The sequence below is a fragment of the Nyctereutes procyonoides genome, unplaced genomic scaffold, assembly GCF_905146905.1.
Source record: "Nyctereutes procyonoides isolate TBG_1078 unplaced genomic scaffold, NYPRO_anot_genome, whole genome shotgun sequence".
Classification (NCBI taxonomy): Eukaryota; Metazoa; Chordata; class Mammalia; order Carnivora; family Canidae; genus Nyctereutes; species Nyctereutes procyonoides.
Genome location: NW_026575147.1, coordinates 19,151,199 through 19,174,699, shown reverse-complemented (window position 1 = coordinate 19,174,699; position 23,501 = coordinate 19,151,199). Strand labels below are relative to the sequence as shown.

Genomic DNA, 23,501 nt, shown 5'->3' with positions numbered 1-23,501 from the left:
ATACCTTCCCAGGCCCTTCCTTGTCACTCTTCACCAAAAGCAGTTAAAGGAAAACACAGTATCACCCACTATTCACTGCCTGATTTAATTTCATATGCATTACCTTAGCCTTTCTATTAGTGGGTGGATGTTAAAGGTTTTCAAGCCATGGATCATCAGGTAGCCTAGGTATGAGATAGGGAAGGAGGCCCTCTGGATTGCTACCAAAAGGAGGTGGACCAGCTTTTTCATGGGTAGGCCAGTCCTACCTAGAGGCTTGTAGCAGTTTCTCATCCTTGTTTTCCAGCCAGTGTCCATCCCCGTCAGATGGACTCAGCCTCTATCTGGGAAGAGGCCCTGTCCGCTTTCCTTACAGAGGGCCATCTTGTGTTTGAAAGCCCAGGTACTCTTTAAACAAGTTGCCTGGTGGTGCTTACTGGTGCCCAGGTGAGATGGACAGGGATCTCGAAGAGAAGTCCTGGGCAGGCTCCATAGCTACCCACAAGTGACTGGCCTTTTTCACCTCTTACCTCTCCCATGTCTTGGTGGGATGCAACAGGGGCTGACCTACTGGAAAAGAATCTTGTCGAGATCCAGAACCTGCGCCAGCGCCTGGAGGAGTCCATCTGCATCAATGATCGCCTGCAGAAGAGGCTGGAACATGTGCTCAGCAACACGGAACAAGGAAAAAGTAGGAAGGGTGGAAACTTCTGTCCATATCTAGAGCCTCAAAGAGCATTTAGGTTCACAGTTAAAAGGCACTCAATGTGCATGCAATAGCCTAGTCTTCCTTACAATTTTCCCAGAGAGGGAAACAGGACAGGCAATATTGTTCCCACTTTATAAATGAAAACACTAAGCATCTCGCCCCAGGGTGGGCTAGGGCTCATGCTCAGGGCTATCTGACATGATTGATGCCCACTCTTGTAACTCCCTACACTACCTGGTGCAGTGCCTAGCTTGTGGCCTGACTACAAGTGGTAGAACCAGGACTTCCATGATGCCCACATCAGCAGAGGGAAGATCATATCCACTTTCCTGCCACTACCACGTGTCCTGGATGCCACCTGCCATTTCCCAGATGTGAGTGGCCCTTGGTTCCATACTTTCCATGTAATGCTGTCACTGGGATACCTCCTATGACATCACAATAATAGCTAATTCATGAGAAAGACTATCCCAGAACTTCAGCCACTGCCCATGAGTGCATGGCCCATTATAGTGTCACTCAGCTACATCACACCGTTGTGCTAGTGCATGAAGCCCCCAGGTTTTTGCTGGTTGCAGGAAAGCATATCTTTTTTTTTAAAAAAAAAAAAAAAGATTTTATCATGAGAGACAGAGAGAAAGGCAGAGACACAGGCAGAGGGAGAAGCAGGCTCCATGCAGGGAGCCCGACATGGGACTCGATTTTGGGTCTCCAGGATCACACCCTGGGCCAAAGGCAGCGCTAAACCACTGAGCCACCCGGGCTGCCCAGGAAAGCAGATCTTTGAGAGCATCTGTCTCCAGAACGTATGACTTGCTGGGTTTTTAAATTCCCTATGACAGTATCCACATCTGGTTTCCATGGATAGAACCTGGAGTTGGTACCTCAGCTCTACAACAAGGAAGGGGCTTTTGGGAAAGCAAAGTGGAATTTTCAGACTTACAGAGGGCAAAACCCCAACTTAGTCACTCACTTCCATGTTCCTCCTTTCCACAGCAGTAGCCAGTTGCAGAAGCAAAGAGAAGAAGGTGGAAAGTGCAAAAACTGCCCAGACCCACCATGGCCCAAATTGTAATAGTTATTCCCAATTTCGAAAAGGCTGCTGCTGCTTATAAGGTCCCATCTACACATCCCTAGGGGTGTAGGAGCAAATTATTCTGGGAAATTCACATTTCCTGTATTAGTCCATTGCTCCATCTTTGCAGATAATCAGGGAGTCACTGGCTGTGAACTGGATACTAGCTTGGGCTCTCTCCCTCCCCTGAGTATGAATGAGGAGGGAAGGGAACATCAGTTTCTGCTTGGAGCAGTCAGTGAAGAGAGTCTCATGGTCTGTCTCTCCCTCCTCAGGCACCAGACAGTCCGTTCCAGGTGTCTCCCTTGCAACTCCTCATTCATATGCTCATAGTCACCCTTCCCGCTCTGCTCAAGATGTCTTGTGACATGATGTCTGGATGTCTAGAAGAATGGTCTCCAGAACTTTCCAGCCCTATCGAACAGCATTCTTGGGTGTGAACTTGGAGGTATCTTTAAATGAATGGATCAAATTAATAAATTCTTATTTAAAAATTGTCTACATGTATTGAATGCCTATAAAGAGGAAAATTTGTGAGGAAAGCATAAAACTCATAATGGCCAGAAATTCATAGAAAAGGTTAAAAGAAAAATGAATTTTCTCTATTAGCTATTTCTTTTTTTTTTGCAGAACATTTAATACAGCAATATATAAAGCAAATATAAATTTAAATATTTATGATCACAAATCATAAATACATTATTATGACTGCCTGTGTTATTCAGTTCGCTCAAGTTTGGGGGAATAGCTTATATGTACTTCTTGAAATGCACTCACTTCTTCATAAAAATATGAGCTTGAAATGCATGTACACATTTTTAAGAGTATATAAATTTTCACTCTCCTGACTTTATTCCCAATCTTGGCATCTTCACATATCCTTGGTGAGTTACCCAAACTCAGGTCCTTTTGTTACTAAGAGAGCCATCAAGATTGTTTGCCAGTGGCAACATACTTAAAAATTAATGAATAATAACTGCTGGTCCCCAAGCTTTTTGACCTAATTACTTCTTCCTCTAGGGCAAATGAGCTTTCACTTGGGCATTCTATCCAACTCCTATAGACTGAATACCCTTCAAACACCTCCTTAAAACATTTTATTAAAGAGCCATTTCCATTTTAATAGTAGAGTGAGAAAAAAAATAGTAGAATGAGGATTGTACCCCTCAATCTGAAAGTCTGCGGCCTTGAAGTCATCAATTGTCTCAACTTTTAGAAGCATTTTGAGCATTTTCAGCAGCTCAACATGATTTAGGTAAATATGTGCATCTCCCAAAGTACCTACAAAGTTACCTGGCTTCAGGCCTGTGATGTGTGCGGTCATGTAGGCGAGCAAGGCCTGTGTAGCTGGTAATGTTGAGGGGCACACCCAGGCCTATGTCTTGTGACCTGTGGTACAACTGGCAGGACAGCTCATCATTCATAGAACTGGCAAAAGTCATGGCAGGGACATAGGGCCTGAAGAGGAAGATCTTTCGGGGATCCCTGGGTGGCGCAGCGGTTTGGTGCCTGCCTTTGGCCCAGGGCGTGATCCTGGAGACCCGGGATTGAATCCCACGTCGGGCTCCCGGTGCATGGAGCCTGCTTCTCCCTCTGCCTATGTTTCTGCCTCCTCTCTCTCTCTCTCTCCCTCTCCGTGTGTGACTATCATAAATAAAAAATAATAAAAAAAAAAAAAAGAGGAAGAAAGATCCTTTGGATTCCAACCACACAGGATGGTTCTTCTGTCATCAGGGTTGGTCTTGATGGTGTCAGTCACCTTTTGCAGTTGGTCTCCTCCTTGACCTGAATAATCTGAAGCTGCATAGGAAAAAAAGGCGGGAGAAGCCCCGGCAGCGTCTAGGCTGCTTCTTTGAATTTGCAATTCAATATGAATAATTCACCACAGACTTGACAAAAAGAGGACTTAAACCCCTATCTTTAGATTTACAGTCTAATGCTTTTATCAGCCATTTTACCTATGTTCATTAACCGATGATTATTTTCCACTAACCACAAAGACATTGGTACTTTATATTTACTGTTTGGAGCATGAACCGGTACAGTAGGCACTGCCTTAAGCCTCCTAATTCGAGCCGAACTAGGTCAACCGGTACCTATTAGGAGATGACCAGATTTATAATGTAGTCGTAACTGCCCATGCTTTCATAATAATTTTCTTTATGGTTATACCCATTATAATTGGGGGATTCGGAAATTGACTAGTTCCGCTAATAATTGGCGCCCCAGACATGGCATTCCCCCGAATAAATAACATAAGTTTCTGACTGCTCCCTCCATCTTTTCTCCTATTGCTAGCATCCTCTATGGTAGAAGCAGGTGCAGGAACAGGATGAACTGTATAGCCCCCACTAGCCGGCAACCTAGCCCACGCAGGAGCATCAGTAGATCTAACAATTTTCTCCTTACATCTAGCCGGAGTTTCCTCTATTCTAGGGGCAATCAACTTTATTACTACTATTATTAATACAAAACCCCCAGCTATGTCTCAATATCAAACCCCTTTATTTTTATGATCTGCGCTAATCACAGCAGTCCTATTGCTGTTGTCATTACCTGTACTAGCTGCCGGAATTACAATACTTCTAACGGACCGAAACCTAAATACAACATTTTTCGATCCTGCTGGAGGGGTAGACCCCATTCTATACCAACACTTATTTTGATTTTTTGGGCACCCTGAAGTCTATATTTTAATTTTGCCTGGGTTTGGAATAATTTCTCATATTGTTACATATTATTCAGGGGGAAAAGAGCCCTTCGGCTACATAGGAATGGTTTGAGCAATGATATCTATTGGGTTCCTAGGCTTTATTGTATGGGCTCACCATATATTTACTGTAGGGATGGATGTAAACACACTAGCATATTTTACATCCGCTACTATAATTATTGCTATCCCAACAGGAGTTAAAGTATTTAGCTGATTAGCAACACTTCATGGAGGAAATATCAAATGATCTCCAGCTATACTATGGGCTCTAGGGTTTATCTTCCTGTTCACAGTAGGTGGATTAACAGGCATTGTTTTAGCTAACTCATCCCTAGACATTGTTCTTCACGATACATATTATGTTGTAGCCCACTTCCACTATGTACTCTCAATAGGAGCAGTATTTGCTATTATAGGTGGATTTGCTCACTGATTCCCCTTATTTTCAGGGTATACTCTCAACGACACTTGAGCAAAAATTCACTTTACAATTATATTTGTAGGAGTCAATATAACCTTTTTTCCCCAACACTTCCTTGGACTATCTGGAATACCTCATCGTTACTCCGATTATCCAGATGCTTATACTACTTGAAACACTGTCTCCTCTATAGGCTCATTCATCTCACTCACAGCAGTAATGCTCATAATCTTTATGATTTGGGAGCCCTTTGCATCTAAACGAGAAGTTGCAATAGTAGAACTCACCACAACTAACGTCGAGTGATTACACGGATGTCCCCCTCCGTATCATACATTTGAAGAACCTACATATGTTATCCAAAAATAATAAAGGAAGGAATCAAACCCCCTAAAACTGGTTTCAAGCTAATGTCATAACCATTATGTCTTTCTCAATTAGGAGATATTAGTAAAACATTACATGACTGTCAAAGTCAAATTATAGGTGAAACCCCTGTATATCTCTATGGCGTACCCTTTTCAACTCGGACTTCAGGGTGCAACCTCCCCATTATAGAGGAGTTACTTCATTTCCACGACCATACATTAATAATTGTATTTCTAATCAGCTCTTTAGTTCTCTACATTATTTCACTAATGCTCACTACTAAATTAACTCACACAAGCACAATAGATGCACAAGAAGTAGAAACAGTATGAACCATTCTACCAGCCATTATCTTAATCCTAATCGCATTACCCTCTCTACAAATTCTTAATATAATAGAAGAAATTAATAATCCATCCTTAACTGTAAAAACAATAGGTCACCAGTGATACTGAAGCTATGAATATACCGACTATGAAGACTTAAACTTTGACTCTTACATGATCCCTACACACAAACTAAAGCCAGGAGAGCTACAACTATTAGAAGTCGATAACCAAGTCGTTCTCCCAATAGAAATGACTATCCAAATACTTATCTCTTCAGAAGACATACTACACTCATGAGCCGTGCCATCACTAGGCCTAAAAACTGATGCTATCCCAGGACGACTGAACCAAACTACCCTAATAGCCATACGACCAGAGCTATATTACAGCCAATGTTCTGAAATCTGCGGATCTAACCACAGCTTTATGCCTATTGTTCTTGAAATAGTCCCCCTATCATACTTCGAAACCTGATCTGCCCTAATAGTATAATATAAACTAGTCTAACTCATTAAGAGCTATAAAGCATTAACCTTTTAAGTTAAAGACTGAGAGTTTAAACCTCTCCTTAATGAAATGCCACAACTAGACACATCTACTTGATTTATCATAATTCTCTCCATAGTTTTAACTCTATTTATCTTATTCGAATTGAAGGTTTCAAAACACTACTACCCGGAAAACCCAGGACCAAAATCAATAAAGTCAATTAACCAACGCACTCCTTGAGAAAATAAATGAACAAAAATCATTTGCCTCTTTCGCTGCCCCTCAATAATAGGACTTCCCATTGTAATACTGATTGTTATGTTCCCATCTATCTTATTTCCTTCCTTTTTTTCTTTCTTCTCTGTATTCTGCCCCCAAACAACCTCCTGAAAAATCTGACCTGGAGTTAGTTTCCTCCTTAGTGTCAAGTTTATGAAGCTGTGCTGTCACTGGTCTTCCATGTGTTCAGCAGCTGCATCTCATGGCCTCATTGAAAGCTGTTTTCAGGATCCCTGGGTGGCTCAGCAGTTTAGTGCCTGCCTTTGGCCCAGGGTGTGATCCTGGAGTCCTGGGATCGAGTCCCACATCAGGCTCCCAGCATGGAGCCCGCTTCTCCCTCCTCCTGTGTCTCTGCCTCTCTCTCTCTCTCTCTCTATGTCTATCATAAACAAATAAATCTTTAAAAGAAAAAAAGAAAGAAAGCTGTTTTCACCTGGAGGACTTTAGAAGATGCACTGGAGGGAAGTCAGTCCAGAAATAGATGCAAAGGGCAGGGTTTCAAGACCTAGAGCATCAGATGCTTTAGGTCCCCTCACTTCTGATAGTCTGTTGCTCTTTCCCAGGGATAGCCAACAGAAATTTTAACTGGGCTTCAGGAGAAAGTATACATACAGGAGAGTTCCCTTGAAGGATAATGGACAACTGAAGACCAGTACCCAAGAGGAGATCCTCAAGAGGTTAACTCTCAACCAACATCAGTGCCAAGAAAATGGAAAGGTGAAGAGATGGGCTTCCAGCACTCTGTTCAGTGACTTTTGAGGTCAGAGGGTACGATGACAGGGAGAAAACCACCTCAGGTGTACCTCAACTGCCTGTTAAATGGGTAACTGTGGATTCAGGGAAAGGAAAGCAATGGAGACAACAAGAAACAGAAGAATGAATTAATGAGAGAGGATTGCTTTGGGAAACACAGCCCATGTCAGATTTGGAACCAGATCACAATACTGCTTAGTCATACTATTACAATGACCAGGTCCCATGTTATTTTGAAGAAGTCAAGGATGAGACCAGTCCACCAGCCTGAATCAGAGTCTGCCCCGCCCCCCACCACATATCCAGGGGACCATAAACTATTTATTGCTTTGCAACCTGCTTCTTTAGCTCATCATAACACTCCTGAAATTCATCCTTGTTGTTATATGTATCAGTCATTAGTCTCTTTTTGAGGCTAAGTACTATTTATTATAAGAATATCCCACAATTGGCCCATACTCCTGTTTGTGTCCTCCCACTTTCTATCTACACCCTCAACAGGCCCCTCACTTGTCTTGTCACCTTAGGCTCTGTACACCATCCCATTGTCATTCTTTTTTACTTTGCCTTTGTTTGTTTTTTCTAAAGACTCTTTTTTAAAAAAATATTTTATTTTATTTATTCATGAGAGACACACAGAGAGAGTCAGAGACACAGGCAGAGGGGGAAGCAGGCTCCTCACATGGAGCCCAATGTGGGACTTGATCCTGGGACCGGGATCACGCCCTGAGCTGAAGGCAGATGCTCAACTGCTGAGCCACCCAGGCGTCCAACTTTGCCTTTGTTTTTTGTTTTGTTTTTTTAAGATTTATTTATTTATTCATGAGAGACACACACAGAGAGAGAGGCAGAGACACAGGCAGAGGGAGAAGCAGGTTCCCTGCAGGGAGCCCAACGCAGGACTCGATGCTGATGCCGGGTCTCCAGGATCACGCTCTGGGCCGAAGGCAGATGCCAAACCACGGAGCAAAGTTGGCCACCCCAACTTTGTCTTTGTTATGTCAAGTTTTCAGTATAGCAAAATGCTGAGGTATTGAGACATCAATACTATCCATGTAATAAGCACTTGCCTGGAATAAAATATAAAACTGAATAAACCTGCACTGAAACCAGAGATGGAGCTGCCAGGCTGCAGCATCTGGGTCACTGTTCCAACAGGAGTCCCAGACCTCTCAGGAAGGACCTCCAGCCTGACCCTTGGGGGCCTGACCCTGTTGACACTTGAGGGGCACAGGTCCTCAAGCAGCTTTGGTGCTGGTCAATTTTAAAAGATTTGGGACCATCCAGCTCTGATGCCAATGTTCAGTCCTAAACAACTGAGAGCTGCAGTTCTGGTCTTAGACTTTTGTAATACTTTCCACTTCCTCAAGCCATTTTTTTTCCTCAAGCCATTTTTAAACACACACACAAAGGTATGAAAGGGGAGCTAGCTATGATTTAGCCTTGGATAAAGGGAATCCATGTGCCTGATTTATAAAAATGCACAGAGGGGCACCTGGGTAGTTCAGTCAGTCAAAGGTCTGCCTTTGGCTCAGGTCATGATCCCTGGGTCCTGGGATCAGACCACACATGGAGCCCCACACCAGCCTCATCCAGCCCTGCATGAGGCTCCCTGATCAGCAGGAAGTCTGTTTCTCCTACTCCCTCTGCCTAGGCTCCACTTGCTTATGCTCTCTCTCTGTCAAATAAATAAAATATTTTCAAAAGATGCACAGCAAGAAGGTAAAACAGTAATTACTAAGACAGCCATGGCCCTAAGGGAGAGAATGATCTGTCAGAAGGCAGAGCATTACCTGTGTGCTATAGTAGGAAAAATAGAAGGCACATCCAAGGAAAGGGTGAGATTAAGAAATTTAGGTTCTCAATTTTGGCTGCACCTTACATTCACCTGAAGACCTTTAAAAATGGTTATCAAAACTTATTAGAAATTCAGACTTACTTGATCTGGGATTGAGCGTGGCATAGAGAGTTTTAAATTCTGCTCAGATGATTCTAATAAACAGCCAGGATTAAGAACTGCCTAGCATTGCAGATAAACCAACTACAAACTGTCCCAAAGTGTGCATCTCATTCACAGAAAAGGCTGAAAATCAGGCCATTTATGCAATTTGCATTTGCCTCTCAGGAGTGATGGTTATAGAGCCTGGACTAAGGATCAGTGGAAGAGCAACAGAAAAATCATGTCAACTGTGTTTCCCACACAGATACCCTTCTAGAGCCACGTTGCTTAAATTTCCTTCACCACAACTCTTATCACATTGTGACTCAGTTCATACAACATGTAAAATACTTAAAATTTTGCAAAATTATACTTACCCTTACTATACACAGTCATAATTTCCATACTAAATTGATTTCCTGATCCACCCATGAATTGAGAACATAGCTTGAAAAATATAGATTTAAAATGTTTTCTTTTTTAAAAAAAAGATTTTATTTATTTATTCATGAAAGACACAGAGGGAGAGACAGAGACATAGGCAGAGGAAGAAGCAGGCTCCCTGGGGGGAGCCTGATGTGGGACTAGATCCCAGGACCGTGGGATCATGACCTGAGCCAAAGGGAGATGCTCAACCACTGAGCCACCCATGCATCCTTTAAAATGTTTTCTTTACTGGCCTCAACAATTCTCTAAATAGAAATTGAAATATAAAAACATTCTTATCTATATGCTGTTCTCTATCCTGCCATACGAAACTAAGAAGAAAACCATTCTCTGATGAGTAATTTAGAGGATGAAGAGAGAAATAGTTTAAAGTACAACAGCTTAGGCTTTTCATGATATTCTTAGAATGTTCCTACAGTGTAATGAGATACAAAGTCCCTTTGGAGAATACTGATCTCCAGGTAAAAATCTGGTAGTCGTGGCTTAGCTAATTCTTTAGCCAATTCTTTTTTGCTTTCTCTGATGGTTCCTTTCTCTCCTGAAGCTCTTTAAAAGAACACAAGACTTCTGTGAAGGCCTATTCCTTGTCCCCACAAAGGTGGCCCATCAGCCTCTGATGACTGTTGGCTCCCTCAGGATTGGAGCCTCTCATCTGTCTCCCACCAGATGGTTGTGTGTCCTTAGCTACTCCCTCAGCCTTCTTGAACCGCTGTCCCCTATTCCGTGAATGACGGAACAGGACTTATTTGATCTCTGAAGGCCCACTAGCTTTTACATTCTTGAGCTCTTCGCTGACCTCTCTCCCTTCTCTTTAAATGGAAAGGCAAATCCAGTTAGGTGTGTTCACTGTAAAATTTGACAGGCTGTTTGTACGTTTGCATATTCAAGGTTAAACACCTCTCTTTCTCCTGAAAAAGGGAGAAGGCCATCATCACTCCCTTTAGAAAAGAAGGATCTGGAGAGTAAACTGGCAGCTGAGGAAGAAGTGGCATGGGTTTAGCCATCCAATTGATAGAAGCCTTGAGCAGGGTATATCACCAAGTCCTGGTGGTGAGCACTGAGTCCTGCAACAAGGAGGGAGCTTACCCTTTGCTTCAATAGTGTTGCTTTCCCATCCCACCACTTGGCCTGTCTTCTACAGACTCTCACTATGTTCTTGGTCTTTAGGACTGCATGGCTCCCACTCCAGCCATCGGTAGGATAGACTAAAAGACTCTTGTTTAGGTTTCTTCTATTTTCTGTCTGCAGATCAAACCTCAGTGGATGTTGCCATACACTCTAGTCCTATGAATTCAAACTTCCAGAAACCAGGCAACAAACACAGTCTTGCTCTCTGAAGCATCAAGAAGTATGAGTCTGATAGTCTCTCAACCTTTAGAGCTACCTATCTCATGAGCAGAATCTGGGCCTCCTCATCTCCACAAACCTACAGGGTGACCCAGAAAAAGTAATCACAGCTATGTACTGCTGGGGTTGGTGGAAAGTTAGGAAGCAATTTTCCACTTCTGTATTATCATCAGCAAATGTTAAGCAAAATGCATTTAGTCTGCATACATAATTTGTGATCCTGCTCTTTAATGAGATTCAGGTAAACTTGGACTGGCTACAGCACAAGCTTTTTATTTTAACTCCTGTCCTCCAATGATCAACTGAAAGTAAAGAAAACCCTGCCCCCATGAATGAATCAGGTAGTCCCAAATGGGCCTGCTACGTTGATCCCCTCAGGAATTAATATAACAACACTACTGTGTGGTGTTGGTCTGCTGGCTAGATGGTGGGAAAATTGGCACATGGTCAATGAACACTGCTTTCAGCCTTCACCTGACCCTGGGGTTGTTCAGGTAGATCATTGCCAAGATGGGCTTTGACTAGACCATAATCAAGGAAGACTTCAAAGAATGGTGGGGACATATCAAAATACCATAGAAGACAGCTAGAAGGGGCTTCCAATGGAAAATCATACCATCTTCATCAGATGATATTTAGTAGAACAGTCACAGTGGCACAGTGGGTTAAGGTAAAAAATTAGAATCTACAGGGGCATGTGTATGGCTCAGCTAAGCATCTACTCTTGATTTAGGCTCAGGTCATGATCTCATGGTCATGAGATCGAGCCCCATGCTAGGCTCTGTGCTCAATGCAGAGTCTGCTTGAGATTCTCTCCTTTTCCCTCTGCCCCTCCCCACCTCTCTCTAAATTAATTAATTAAAATTGTAAATTAAAATCTACATGAGAGCCCATCAGTAATACAAAGGATAAATTGTGGTATATTCCAATAGTGGATACTACAGAGCAATGACAAATGGATGAATCGTGCTTGTCATTTGGAGCAGAGCGCTGAAGGTATGTATCTGAATGACTACAACCAAACCTGAAGATGGAGGAGGAGAGGTCAGAGGAGGAGATGAGGAACACCTTAGGCCACTCCACTTGAGGCCTGACTACATCTAAGCTGCTCCAGAGCACATGGACTCTGGAGGAGGAGTGCTAGAGAGAGATTATCAGTCCACCACAGGCAGAGTCCCAACAGTGAATATGGTAAAGGGGACACGGCTGGTCTAATCTCCGAAACTAGTTCCTTTAGTTTGTTGTTGTAAATCCAAGATGTCAGGGACACTTTGAGCACTCAGTGGTGGGAAATAAAGGAATCACATATGGGCCCACTTTACAGCAGAGGAAGTTGAGGTTACAAAGACAATGGTGGCAGGGCTGAGAATAAATGAAGTCCTCCTGAACCCAGGGGAGAAGGGTGACAACATACAGTCTCCAAAAGTCAGCTCCATGGGTGCAGCGAGAAGGCCAGTCCTACAATCAGGCTTCAGGATAGTGAGATTGTGTCAGCAAACCAGGGAGCTTCTGTCTTCCCTATTGTCCCTGTAGCCTGGGGGAGCATCTGTGGGGAAAGGAAGAAAGCAAAAGAGATGCTTGTTTAGAAGCTGCCCAGAAACCCCCCTGAAGGGGGTAACTCCTCTGCACTTACTTCCAGAAGCAGCTGCGGGCCAAGACAGAAGATAGCAGAACAGAGCTGAACCATAGTATCCAGCAGGAGGCTGCACACAACAGACATAAGCAAGAAAGTCAGTGCCAGACCCAGATCCTGGGCTTCCCAGGTCAGGAAGGAATATTGCTCTTTCAGTTCTGATGGTCTCATGTGGGCCTTGACAGCAGAAAATACCATCTGGATCTGAAAAGAGATGAGATTTTATACAAAAGCTTCCTATCCCCTGCTCCAACTCCCTTCCTCTCTCTCTTTTCTTCCCTGATTCATCTTCTGTTCTCACACTCCTGTTCTTTGCTCTCTTCTGCCGGCCTTTTACCTTTTTACCCTTTGTAGCTACAATTTTAGGAGAATTTGCATACCAGACCAAAAAATGATAAGTTCTTCTCCCTGTCTCTTAAATGAAACACCAAGAGGAAGATGGAATCCTTCAAATCCTTGATGGGCTGGCTGGGAACTGGTAGTGTCTGGGACCTACCTGGTGAGAAGTGCCCATGAAGCAGCCCCAAGGGGACCTGTGTGCCATCACAACAAGGCTATTTCTCCGTGGAAGCTCCTAAGGATGGGGGATGGGCAGGGGTGGGGATGGGAGTTTGACCAACCACTGGCCCCAAAGCTAGGATGTGAGCACTTACAGAGCAGCAGATGAGTGCCAAGAGCAAGCCCTTGTTGAATCTCAGAATTTGACAGCCTCGATGGAAACGGAGCTCTCATCACCAAAGAGGGGCTGCTGGCTTATCTTTCCAGCTTAGGGTTAATGCCCCAGCCCCCAAAGCTCAAATCAAGGACAGCAAGCCTAGTGTACTCACAGGAGCACCGAGACCCAGGGTGACATGCAGGCCTTTCCACCTGTCTAAGGCTGTAGAATAGCCCCTTCTAGACTGACCACACATGTGGCACTATGAATTGTCAAAAATAGAATGTGGATTATTATTGTCTATTCACCAACAGAAATAGCGTGTTTGTCTGTTTTTTTTTTTTTTTCCTCCAGTGATAGCTGTCTTGGAAAATGGGGTGGGTGGGGTTTCTTGGAAATGCTTCTTCTCCTCCATAAGAAAGTAAGAGACAGGGCAGCCCCGGGTGGCTCAGCGGTTTAGTGCCGCCTTCAGCCTAGGGTGTGATCCTGGAGACCCTGGGATCGAGTCCCATGCCGGGCTCCCTGCATGGAGCCTGCTTCTCTCCCTCTGCCTGTGTCGCTGCCTCTCTGTGTGTGTGTGTGTCTGTCGTGAATTCTTTAAAAAAAAAAAAAAGAAAGAAAGTAAGAGACAGCTAAACAATCCAACGGGAAAACCTCAAGTGATCATTCATCGAGTCACACAGCTTTGGCCCAGGCAATAACTATTGAGTACTTAGCTGTCTAGAAAACAGAAACTACACCAGATAATTGAGCATGTGGAATGGATTCAATGGTTATTGGAGGCTCAATGTGCAAACAAAGCTTTCACCTTTGGAGGAGGGGGAGCCCACCTTCAGCAGTGCCTCCAGAGCCTGAACAAGACCTCTCACAGAGCTGAGCTAGAGACCTCAAAGGAGGGACTTTGCCAAACTGGTGCTGGTGCCAGTCCCTCAGGCCCTCTAAAGAGGGCACATTTGCCATTGGAACTCAGAGCAGGAGGCATAGGGCTGCTGATGCTAATATCTAGGAAGGGGCACACTAAAAACTGTCCTGGGAATAGGAGAAAAACTAGAATCTGGGGCCACCTATAACTACCAGAAACAGCTGACAAGGTAAAGAACCATTGCTGAAGTGATGTAGGAAAGGAACAGTAGGGATCCCTGGGTGGCGCAGCAGTTTGGCACCTGCCTTTGGCATCGTGGGCGCGATGACGAATCCCACGTCGGGCTCCCTGCATGGAGCCTGCTTCTCCCTCTGCCTATGTCTCTGCCCCTCTGCCTCTCTCTGTGTGACTATCATGAATAAATAAATAAAATCTTTAAAAAAAAAAAAAAAAAGGAAAGGAACAGTAGGGGCACGTGGTTGGCTCTATTGGTTAAGCATCTACCTTCTGCTCAGGATGTGATCTCCGGGTCCTGGGAGGAGCCCTGAATTGGGCTCCCTGCTCAGTGGAGTCTGCTTCTCCATCTCCCTCTGCTCCTCTCCACCTGCTCATGTTCTCTCTTCTCTTTCAAGTAAAATAAATAAAAAAAAAAAGAAAGAAAAGGAACAGTGAGCAAATAGGAAGTAAAGCAAATCCCCCTTCTCATCATCCTGCCCTCTAGTGCCCCTGAAAGCACACTCTGATGGGAATGAGCTGGTTTGCAGGTACTCAGGAAATCAGCGTTTGGAGCTGACAGACCAACACATCTCACATCTTCAACACAGACTCTCCTTTCTTCCCAGAGGTCTTTTCTCTTGGGAAGAGCCATAGGTAGTACCTGGTCCTTAAATTCCTGCGTGAACATCACTTCTCACATTTGAAAAGATTTTTTTTAAGTTCTCCTAACTGAAGTCTGTTGTCTTAAATACTATTTCTGCCTCTGTGAACAGATCTCTCTGTTCCATTTCCTCTGATTTCAGTGACAACCTTGAGTAAGAGAGGGACCTGAAGGATGAGTAGATGCCCATTCTAAGACAGAGGTGTTCGGGATATGGCCTGGTTACTAAAGGCTGTTGTTGCTACTGGACAGGAGTGACTCCAGCTTAAGTGAACAAGAGACAGTGTATCAGGGATCCAAACTCAGAAGACTTTGGTCTAAATACCTTGCTAATGCAAGCACCATTCTTTGGCTCACAGTCTTAGGCAAACTGATTCATAAATATCACTTCATTATGAGGGGGCTCAACCGAGCTAATAGTTGGCAATATTATTTGTAATCAAACATTAAATACAAATGTTAAACTACTCCGCATGACTGCTGATCATCCACTATATTATTTTTATAATCAAGAAAAATATTTCTTTTTGTATTTGAATTCAGTTAGCCAATATAAAATACATTCTTAGTTTCAGATATAGTGTTCAATGATTTATCAATTGCTTATAGAAAAGTATTTCTAATATACTATCAAAAACATTATTTCAGAAAAAAAAACATTATTTCAGGAAACCTGGGTGGCTTAGTGGTTGAGCATCTGCCTTCAGCTCACAGCATGGATCCAGGATCGAGTCCCACATCAGGCTCCTTTTGAAGAAACTGCTTCTCACTCTGCCTGTGTCTCTGCCTGTCTCTCTGCCTCTCCCTCTGTGTCTCTCATGAATAAACTAATGTCTCAACAACAACATTATTTGGACGTCTGGGTGGCTCAGTGGTTTAGCATCTGCCTTCAGCTCAGGGCATGATCCTGGGGTCCTGGAATCGAATCCCACATCAGGCTCCCTGTAAGGCTCCTGCTTCTCCCTCTGCTTAGGTCTCTGCCTCTCTGTTTGTGTCTCTTATGAATAAATAAAAAAAAAATCTTAAAAAAAGAATTATGTGCCACTTAAAAAAATTAGACCTATATTCTCTCATTTTGAAAATGGGAGAGTTTGAAAAGATGGAATTGGTGTATTTCCAGTATTCTAGTGGATTAAATAAAAAGAATAGATTAAAAATCTGGATCTACTCTAAGTTGATAGAATTCAATGGCATGTATACAAAGAGTACTTTAAAAATTGGCAGTCATCATTAAATTTAGACATTATCTTCTGGGCAGGGAGATGTTCCTTAGTATTTAGAAATAGATAGTCTGGGTGCACTTCCCTGTTGCACCCTCAATACCTAAGCACTTGAACAAATAAATGTTTGGTCTCCCTAATCTTCAGCATCTTTTCTGGTCAACTATGTTTAATAATAACCTTATGATCTGAGGGTGCTGAGATCAAGCCCCATGTCAGTCTCTGGGATGGGTGGAGAGTCTGCTTGAGGACTCTCTCTCCTTCTCCCTCTGCCCCTTCCCTCTGCTCAAGCTCTCTTTCTCTCTCTCTCTCAAATAAATAAATAAGTCTTTGTTAAAAAGTTAGTGAGAGATTTAAATGAGTTAATGTTTGAACTAGGCTTAGCATAGTACCTGGTATACAACTGCTCACTAAATCTGTTACTGTGATTATTCTTATTGTCATTGTTAATAACTCATCACTAAGTGACATCATGTAAGCACAGGGTTTTAACTAGGACTTGATAGTTTTTAAAATAAAGGACTCGATTAGAATGTCTTTTTCCAACATAATGGCAGGTCCCATAGTCACTGGAGAAGAGAGCTCAGAAATGTGTTTGAGACATTTCACAATGCAATAGCACTGTATAACTAAATGTAGAGCAGAGTAGAGTAAGACAACAACTTTCAAGAGTGATTTCCCCTTGTCTTTCTTCCTGCACTTTTTCATAGACATTTTGCTGTACATGTGGAGGTGCCTGGGATCAAACATGTAGTACCAGCAACCTAGCAGCAGAACCATAGAGATAGATACTCCAAGGCATCCTCCTTAGCCTCACGCTTCAACCTCAGTTAGAATGGAGAGACAAGGTGGGTCAGATAAGTCCCTCACCTACCACACTTGAGAATCCCTTGACAGTCTACCGCAACACCACTAAACGCCACTGCACATGCAGGTTATGGATTACCCACCAAATACCTAAGGGCCGGATTTGACCATGATCTATAGAAAGGTCACATTCATGGGCCATATGGCATTGCATATGCCATATTCATCCATGGCTTTATGGCAACCTCTAGCAAACCAGCCCTTTCATGTTCAGTATATTGGTGACCTGAATGAAAGAATAAAGAAAATCATCAGATGTGCAAATCATCATCAAAATGGGTATCTAGGGGATCCCTGGGTGGCTCAGTGGTTTAGCATCTGCCTTGGGCTCAGGGAGTGATCCTGGAGTCCTGGGATCAAGTTCCGCATCGGGCTCCCTGCATGGAGCCTGCTTCTCCCTCTGCTTGTGTCTCTGCCTTTCTCTCTCTCTCTCTCTCTCTTTCTGTGTGTGTGTGTGTGTGTGTGTGTCTCATGAATAAATAAATAAAATCTTTTTTAAAAATGGGTGTCCACTGCTATATTCAAGGAGATTAATTATACTTATGCAGCCAGAATGAAATGAAAAACCAACAAGTATAAGAATAATATTCATACAAAAACAAAAGCATCCTACAGTCAGAGGAGGTAGTGAGAGTGAGGCATTAGGAGGTCAAAATTGGCCTCAATTTAATCCAGGAGCTATAAAGAACTTATTAAACTCAACAGCAAAGAAACAAACAATCCAATCATGAAATGGGCAAGAGACATGAACAGAAATCTCACCAAAGAAGACATACACATGGCCAACAAGCACATGAGAAAATGCTCCGCATCACATGCCATCAGGAAAATACAAATCAAAACCACAATGAGATACCACCTCACACCAGTGAGAATGTTGAAAATTAACAAAACAGGAAACAACAAATGTTGGAGAGGATGTGGAGAAAGGGGAACCCTCTTGCACTGTTGGTGGGAATGTGAACTGGCGCAGCCACTCAGGAAAACTGTGTGGAGGTTCCTCAGAGAGTTAAAAATAGAACTGCCCTACGACCCAGCAATTGCACTGCTGGGGATTTACCCCAAAATACAGATGCAGTGAAAGACTGGGACACCTGCACCCCAATGTTTTTAGCAGCAATGTCCACAATAGCAAACTGTGGAAGGAGCCTTGGTGTCTGTCGAAAGATGAATGGATAAAGAAGATGTGGTCTATACATACGATGGAATATTACTCAGTCATTAGAAACGACAAATACCCACCATTTGCTTCAATGTGGATGGAACTGGAGGGTATTATGCTGACTGAAGTAAGGCAGTTGGAAAAGAACAAACATTATATGGTCTCATTCATTTGGGGAATATAAAAAATAGCGAAAGGAAATAAAGGGGAAAGGAGAGAAAAATGAGTGGGAAATATCAGTAAGGGTGACAAAACATGAGAGACTCCTAATTCTGGGACCCGAAAAAGGGGTAGTGGAAAGGGAGGTGGGTGAGGGAATGGGGTGACTGGGTGACGGGCACTGAGGGGGGCACTTGATGGGATGAGCACTGGGTGTTATGCTATATGTTGGCAAATTGAACTCCAATAAAAAAAATACACAAAATAAAATTAAATTAAATTAAGCAATAAAAAAAAAAAGATTGGCCCTGAACACCCACATACAACTTCTTTGGTCCTCCATCAGTTGCATATGATACCCTTCATTTCCAGAACAAAAGTGTACCAGGGGATCTTTGCCTCTCTCTCTGTGACTATCATAAATAAATAAAAATTTAAAAAAAAAAGAAATAATTGAAAAATTATTGAAAAACATAACTGCATATATATTTTTTAAAGATTTATTTATTCATGATAGACATAGAGAGAGAGAGAGGCAGAGACACAGGAGGAGGGATAAGCAGGCCCATGCCGGGAGCCTGACATGGGACTCGATCCCGGGACTCCAGGATCGTGCCCTGGGCCAAAGGCAGACGGGAAACCGCTGAGCCACCCAGGGATCACCCATAACTGCATATATTTAAAATGTACAATATGATGATGAAATGATTACCAAGACCTAGGTTAATTAACATATCCATCACCTCATAATTAACTCTTTTCGTGTGTGTGTGCTGGGAACACTCAAGATGTACTCTCAGCAACTTTCAAGTATATAATGCTGTATTATTAATTATAGTCACCATGCCATACATTAGATGCTCAGAACTTATATATCTTATAGCTAAAGGTTTATACACTTAACCTATAGCTCCCCATTTCTTCCTCCTCTCAACCCCTGGCAACCACTATTCTATTCTGTTTCTATGAAATTGGCTTTTTTTTTTAGATTTCATATAGAAGTGATACCATACATTATTTGTCTTTCTCTGGCTTATTTCACTTAGCATAAATGCCCTCTAGGGTCATCTATGTGGTTGCAAATGGCAGAATTTTATTCTTTTTTTATGGCTAAATAATATTCCTGTAGGTGTGTGTGTGTGTGTGTGTGTGTGTGTGTGTGTGTGTGTGTGTATCACATTTTACTTACTCATTCATCCATTGGAGGGCATTAGATTGTTTCTATGTCTTGGCTATTGTGAATAATGCCGCAATAAACATGGGAATGTAAAGCAAAACAAAACAAAACAAAATTGGCCTCAATTTAAATGAAACATCAATATATTTTACTGTAAGGAAAAGGAAAATGGTATTGGTGTATATTGAGAAGAATATCAAAAGTTGGGGGGGAACCCTCCTACTGAATTAATTAGTCATACTTCAGTAGCATTTATGTTTTAGTTACTTTTTTTTTTTTAAGAATAAACATTTGAAAATTGGAAAGGGTGCAAGGAAGAAGAAATATCTAAAATTCTTTTATGTTTTTATATGAGAAAGAGCCATAAAGCCTATTTTAATTAAAAAGGAATGAGGAATGACTTTATGATGGTCCTTGATAAAGGTGTGTTTGCAGCAGGAGGGGGGGGGGAGAATATGTATTCCTTGATATTGTACTTGTATATAGAGGATTGAACAAGCAGCAGTAGTTTAGGTTTTTACTTTAAAAACCTAAGGTTTTTAGGTTGATTGGCAGTTTTTGGCAGAAAGGTTTCAAAAGTCTGCAAATGGCTGCTAAAATAGACAATGCAGGATGCCTGGGTGGCTCAGTGGTTTAGCGCCGCCTTCAGCCCAGGGCTTGATCCTGGAGATCCGGGGATGGACTCCCACGTTGGGCTCCCTGCATGGAGCCTGCTTCTCCCTCTGCCTGTGTCTCTGCCTCTCTCTCTGTCTCTCATGAATAAATAAAAATAAAAATGATAATAATAAAATAAAATAGACAATGCCCAGAGTGTAAACTTTTAGAGCAGGTTGCTTTGGGCGTTGGTTTGGCTAGACAACCAAGGGGCAGAGAGCCTCTCTGGGTAGGAAGCTCTCCTTATATTCTATTTGTATGCTTGTAACTCCAGACAGTTAACTGGCAATTTTATTGGAGCTTGGACTACAAGCAAGCCCTCAGGCTTTAAGCTCCGGCATATTGAGCCTCCCTCTCTGTGTAAGCACTCTCAATTGTCCTGGGTACTAATGAAGCTTCTGATTGCAGATAAGATTCTCAAGACTATCTCAACAGTAAATATTCTCCTCCCCACCAACTAAAGCATCATTTGTTTCCATCTTCATTTAATCCACATTTTTCTTTCTTCTCACACTCCTCTGGATGGTCCTCCTCCTCCTCTCTCTTTTCATGGCAGCATCCTCTCCATAATTAGTTGATATGTTTTCCCCATGTTAAAAGATCTGATTTTGACCGTGCCATTGTTCAATCCTCCCTGAGGGGCTGCCCTTATGGTCTCATGCTCCTCTGGGATCCTCTTTTTTGACCTTAGATCAGTCATGATTTCTTTCAGCTCCCTGAGGTGGCTTAGCAGAAAGCCTAGAACAATGGAGATCCAAACTATTCTCTGTCTTCTCTTTCACCAAGAGGAGAAGACAATAACAGGATACTTCATGAAGAAATGATCCATACGAGAGCTGTGATCACCCAGCAGTTAGAGCAGAGGGAGAAAAGGGGGAGCAGAAGGAGCCAAAGACATGCCCTGGGGAAACAGTGTTTTTCTTTGTTTGCCAAATCAGTTGAGACATTCTTTCCCAGGGATACATACCATTGAAAGACCACCCTGAACAAAGGACTTGCATGCTTCCACTGACTCACTCTTACTACAATTAGGGCCTTGGGGGTTCTTCATTTCAAGTTGTTTGCCTAATGGTGGGGCTTTTCCTTTGGACCAAAATCTCCTGGGGAATTTGTTTGAAATGTGGTTTCTTGGCTGTATCCCAGCTATTTCTTAAAATTCAAGTATAATTAGTTAATACAGTGTCATATTAGTTTCAGGTGTACAATATAATGACCTTGGTCAATGAAAAAAAAAAACCTTCCATACTATTTTCCACATGGCAGCATCAGCTCACATTCCCAACAACCCTTGTGTAAGGGGTTCCTTTTTCTCCACATCCTCACTTGCCAACACTTATTTCTAGTGTTTTTTATTCTAGCTATTCTGACAGGTGTGAAGTGATATCTCATTGTGGTTTTGATTTGCATTTCCCTGATGATGAGTAATATTGAGCATCTTTTCATGTATCTATTGGCCATCTGTATGTCTTCTTTGGAAAAATGACTATTCATGTCCTCTGCCCATTTTTTAATTGGGTTATTTGTTTTTTTTGGTGTTGAGCTGTACAAGTTCTTTATATATTGTGGATATTAAGCCCCTTATTGGATACATCATTTGCAAATATCTTTTCCCATTCAGTAGATTCTCTTTTTGTTTTGTTGATGATTTCCTTGACTGCACAAAAGCTTTTTATTTTGATGTAGTCCCAATAGTTTAATTTTTTGCTTCCTTTGCCAAAGGAAACATATCCAGAAAAATGTTTCTACAACTCATGCCAAAGAGGTCACTGCCTATGTTTTCTTCTAGGAATTTTATGATTTGAGGTCTCACATTTGGGTCTTTAATACATTTTGAGGTTATGTTTTTGTGTAGGGCATAGTGGTCCAGTTTCATTCTTTTGCATGTAGCTATCCAATTTTCCCAACACCCTTTATTAAAGACGCTTTTTTTCCATATATATTCTTGCTTCCTTTGTTATAGATTACTTGACTATAAAAGCATGAGGTTAGGGGTGCCTGAGTGGCTCAGTTTGTTAAGCATCTGACTCTTTTTTTTTTTTTTTTTTAGATTCTGTTTATTTATTTGAGAGAGACACAGAGAGAGGATAAGCAGAGGGAGGAGCGGAAGGAGAGAGAAGCTGACTCAGGGCTCAATCCCAAGACTCTAGGATCATGATCTAAACCGAAGGCAAACAACTGAGCCACCCAGACACCCCTAGGCATATGACTCTTGATCTCAGCTCAGGTCTTAATCTCTGGGTCACGAGTTCAAACCTTGCACTGGGCTCCACACTGGGCATGGAACCTACTTAACAACAACAACAACAAAAAAAACATGAGTCTATTTCTGGACTCTTTATTCTGTTTTATTAATCTATGTATCTATTTTTGTTCCAGTGCCACACTGTTTTGGTTACCACAGCTTTGTAGTATATCTTGAAATTCGGGATTGCAATACCTCCAGTTTTGTTCTTTTTCAAGATTGCTTTGGCTATTCAGGGTATTTTGTGGTTCCATACAAATTTTAGAATTATTTATTCTAGTTCTGTGAAAAATGTTGCTATTTTGATAGGGATTGCATTATATACAGATTAATGCATCTGTATATTGTTTTGTGTAGTATGGACATTTAAACAATATTTATTCTCCCAATCCATGAGCATGGAATATTTTCCCATTTGTTTATGTAATCTTCAATTCCTTTCATGAACATTTTATAGTTTTTGGTGTTTAGGTCTTAAACCTCCATGGTTAAATTTATTCCTAGGTATTTTATTCTTTTTTGGTGCAATTGTAAATGGACTTGTTTTCTTAATTTCTCTTTCTGCTACTTCATTATTAGTGTGTAGAAATGCAACAGGTTTTCTGTATATTAATTTTGTATTCTGCAACTTTACTGAGTTCCATTAGTTTTATGGTGGAGTCCTTAGGGTTTTCTATATGTAGTATGACGTCATCTGCAAAGAGTGAAAATTGTACTTCTTCCTGACCAGTTTGGATGCCTTTTATGTCTTTTTCTTGTCTGACTGCTGTAGCTAAGACTTCCAGTACTGTGTTGAATAAAAATGGTGAGAGTGGACACCCTTGTCTTATTCCTGATCTTAGAGGAAAAACTGTTTTTTACCACTGAGCATGATGTTAGCTGTGGATTTTTCATTTAAGAAGCACATCAATGACTATGATGCCGGGATTGGGAGCTTTTTCTACTGATGTTAATTTGAACATCCAGAAACTCTCCTGGTTAATGCTTCCTTCTCTATTTTATATGTAAGCAGAATAGACTGAAAGAGGATAGTGTAATCATCCACTAAAGCACATGTAAGATGTGATGAAGCTGGTACTGAAATCTTGGACTGCTTTATGGGGTGCCTGGCTGGCTAAGTAGATAGAGCATGTAACATCCTAAT

General features: G+C 42.1%; 1 pseudogene; it reads right to left on the bottom strand.

Moving 5' to 3' along the window:
* Window positions 1-2,910: 2,910 nt before the first annotated feature.
* Window positions 2,911-5,450, bottom strand: LOC129501234 (thymidylate synthase-like; annotated as a pseudogene).
* Between the last annotated feature and the right edge of the window lie 18,051 nt (window positions 5,451-23,501).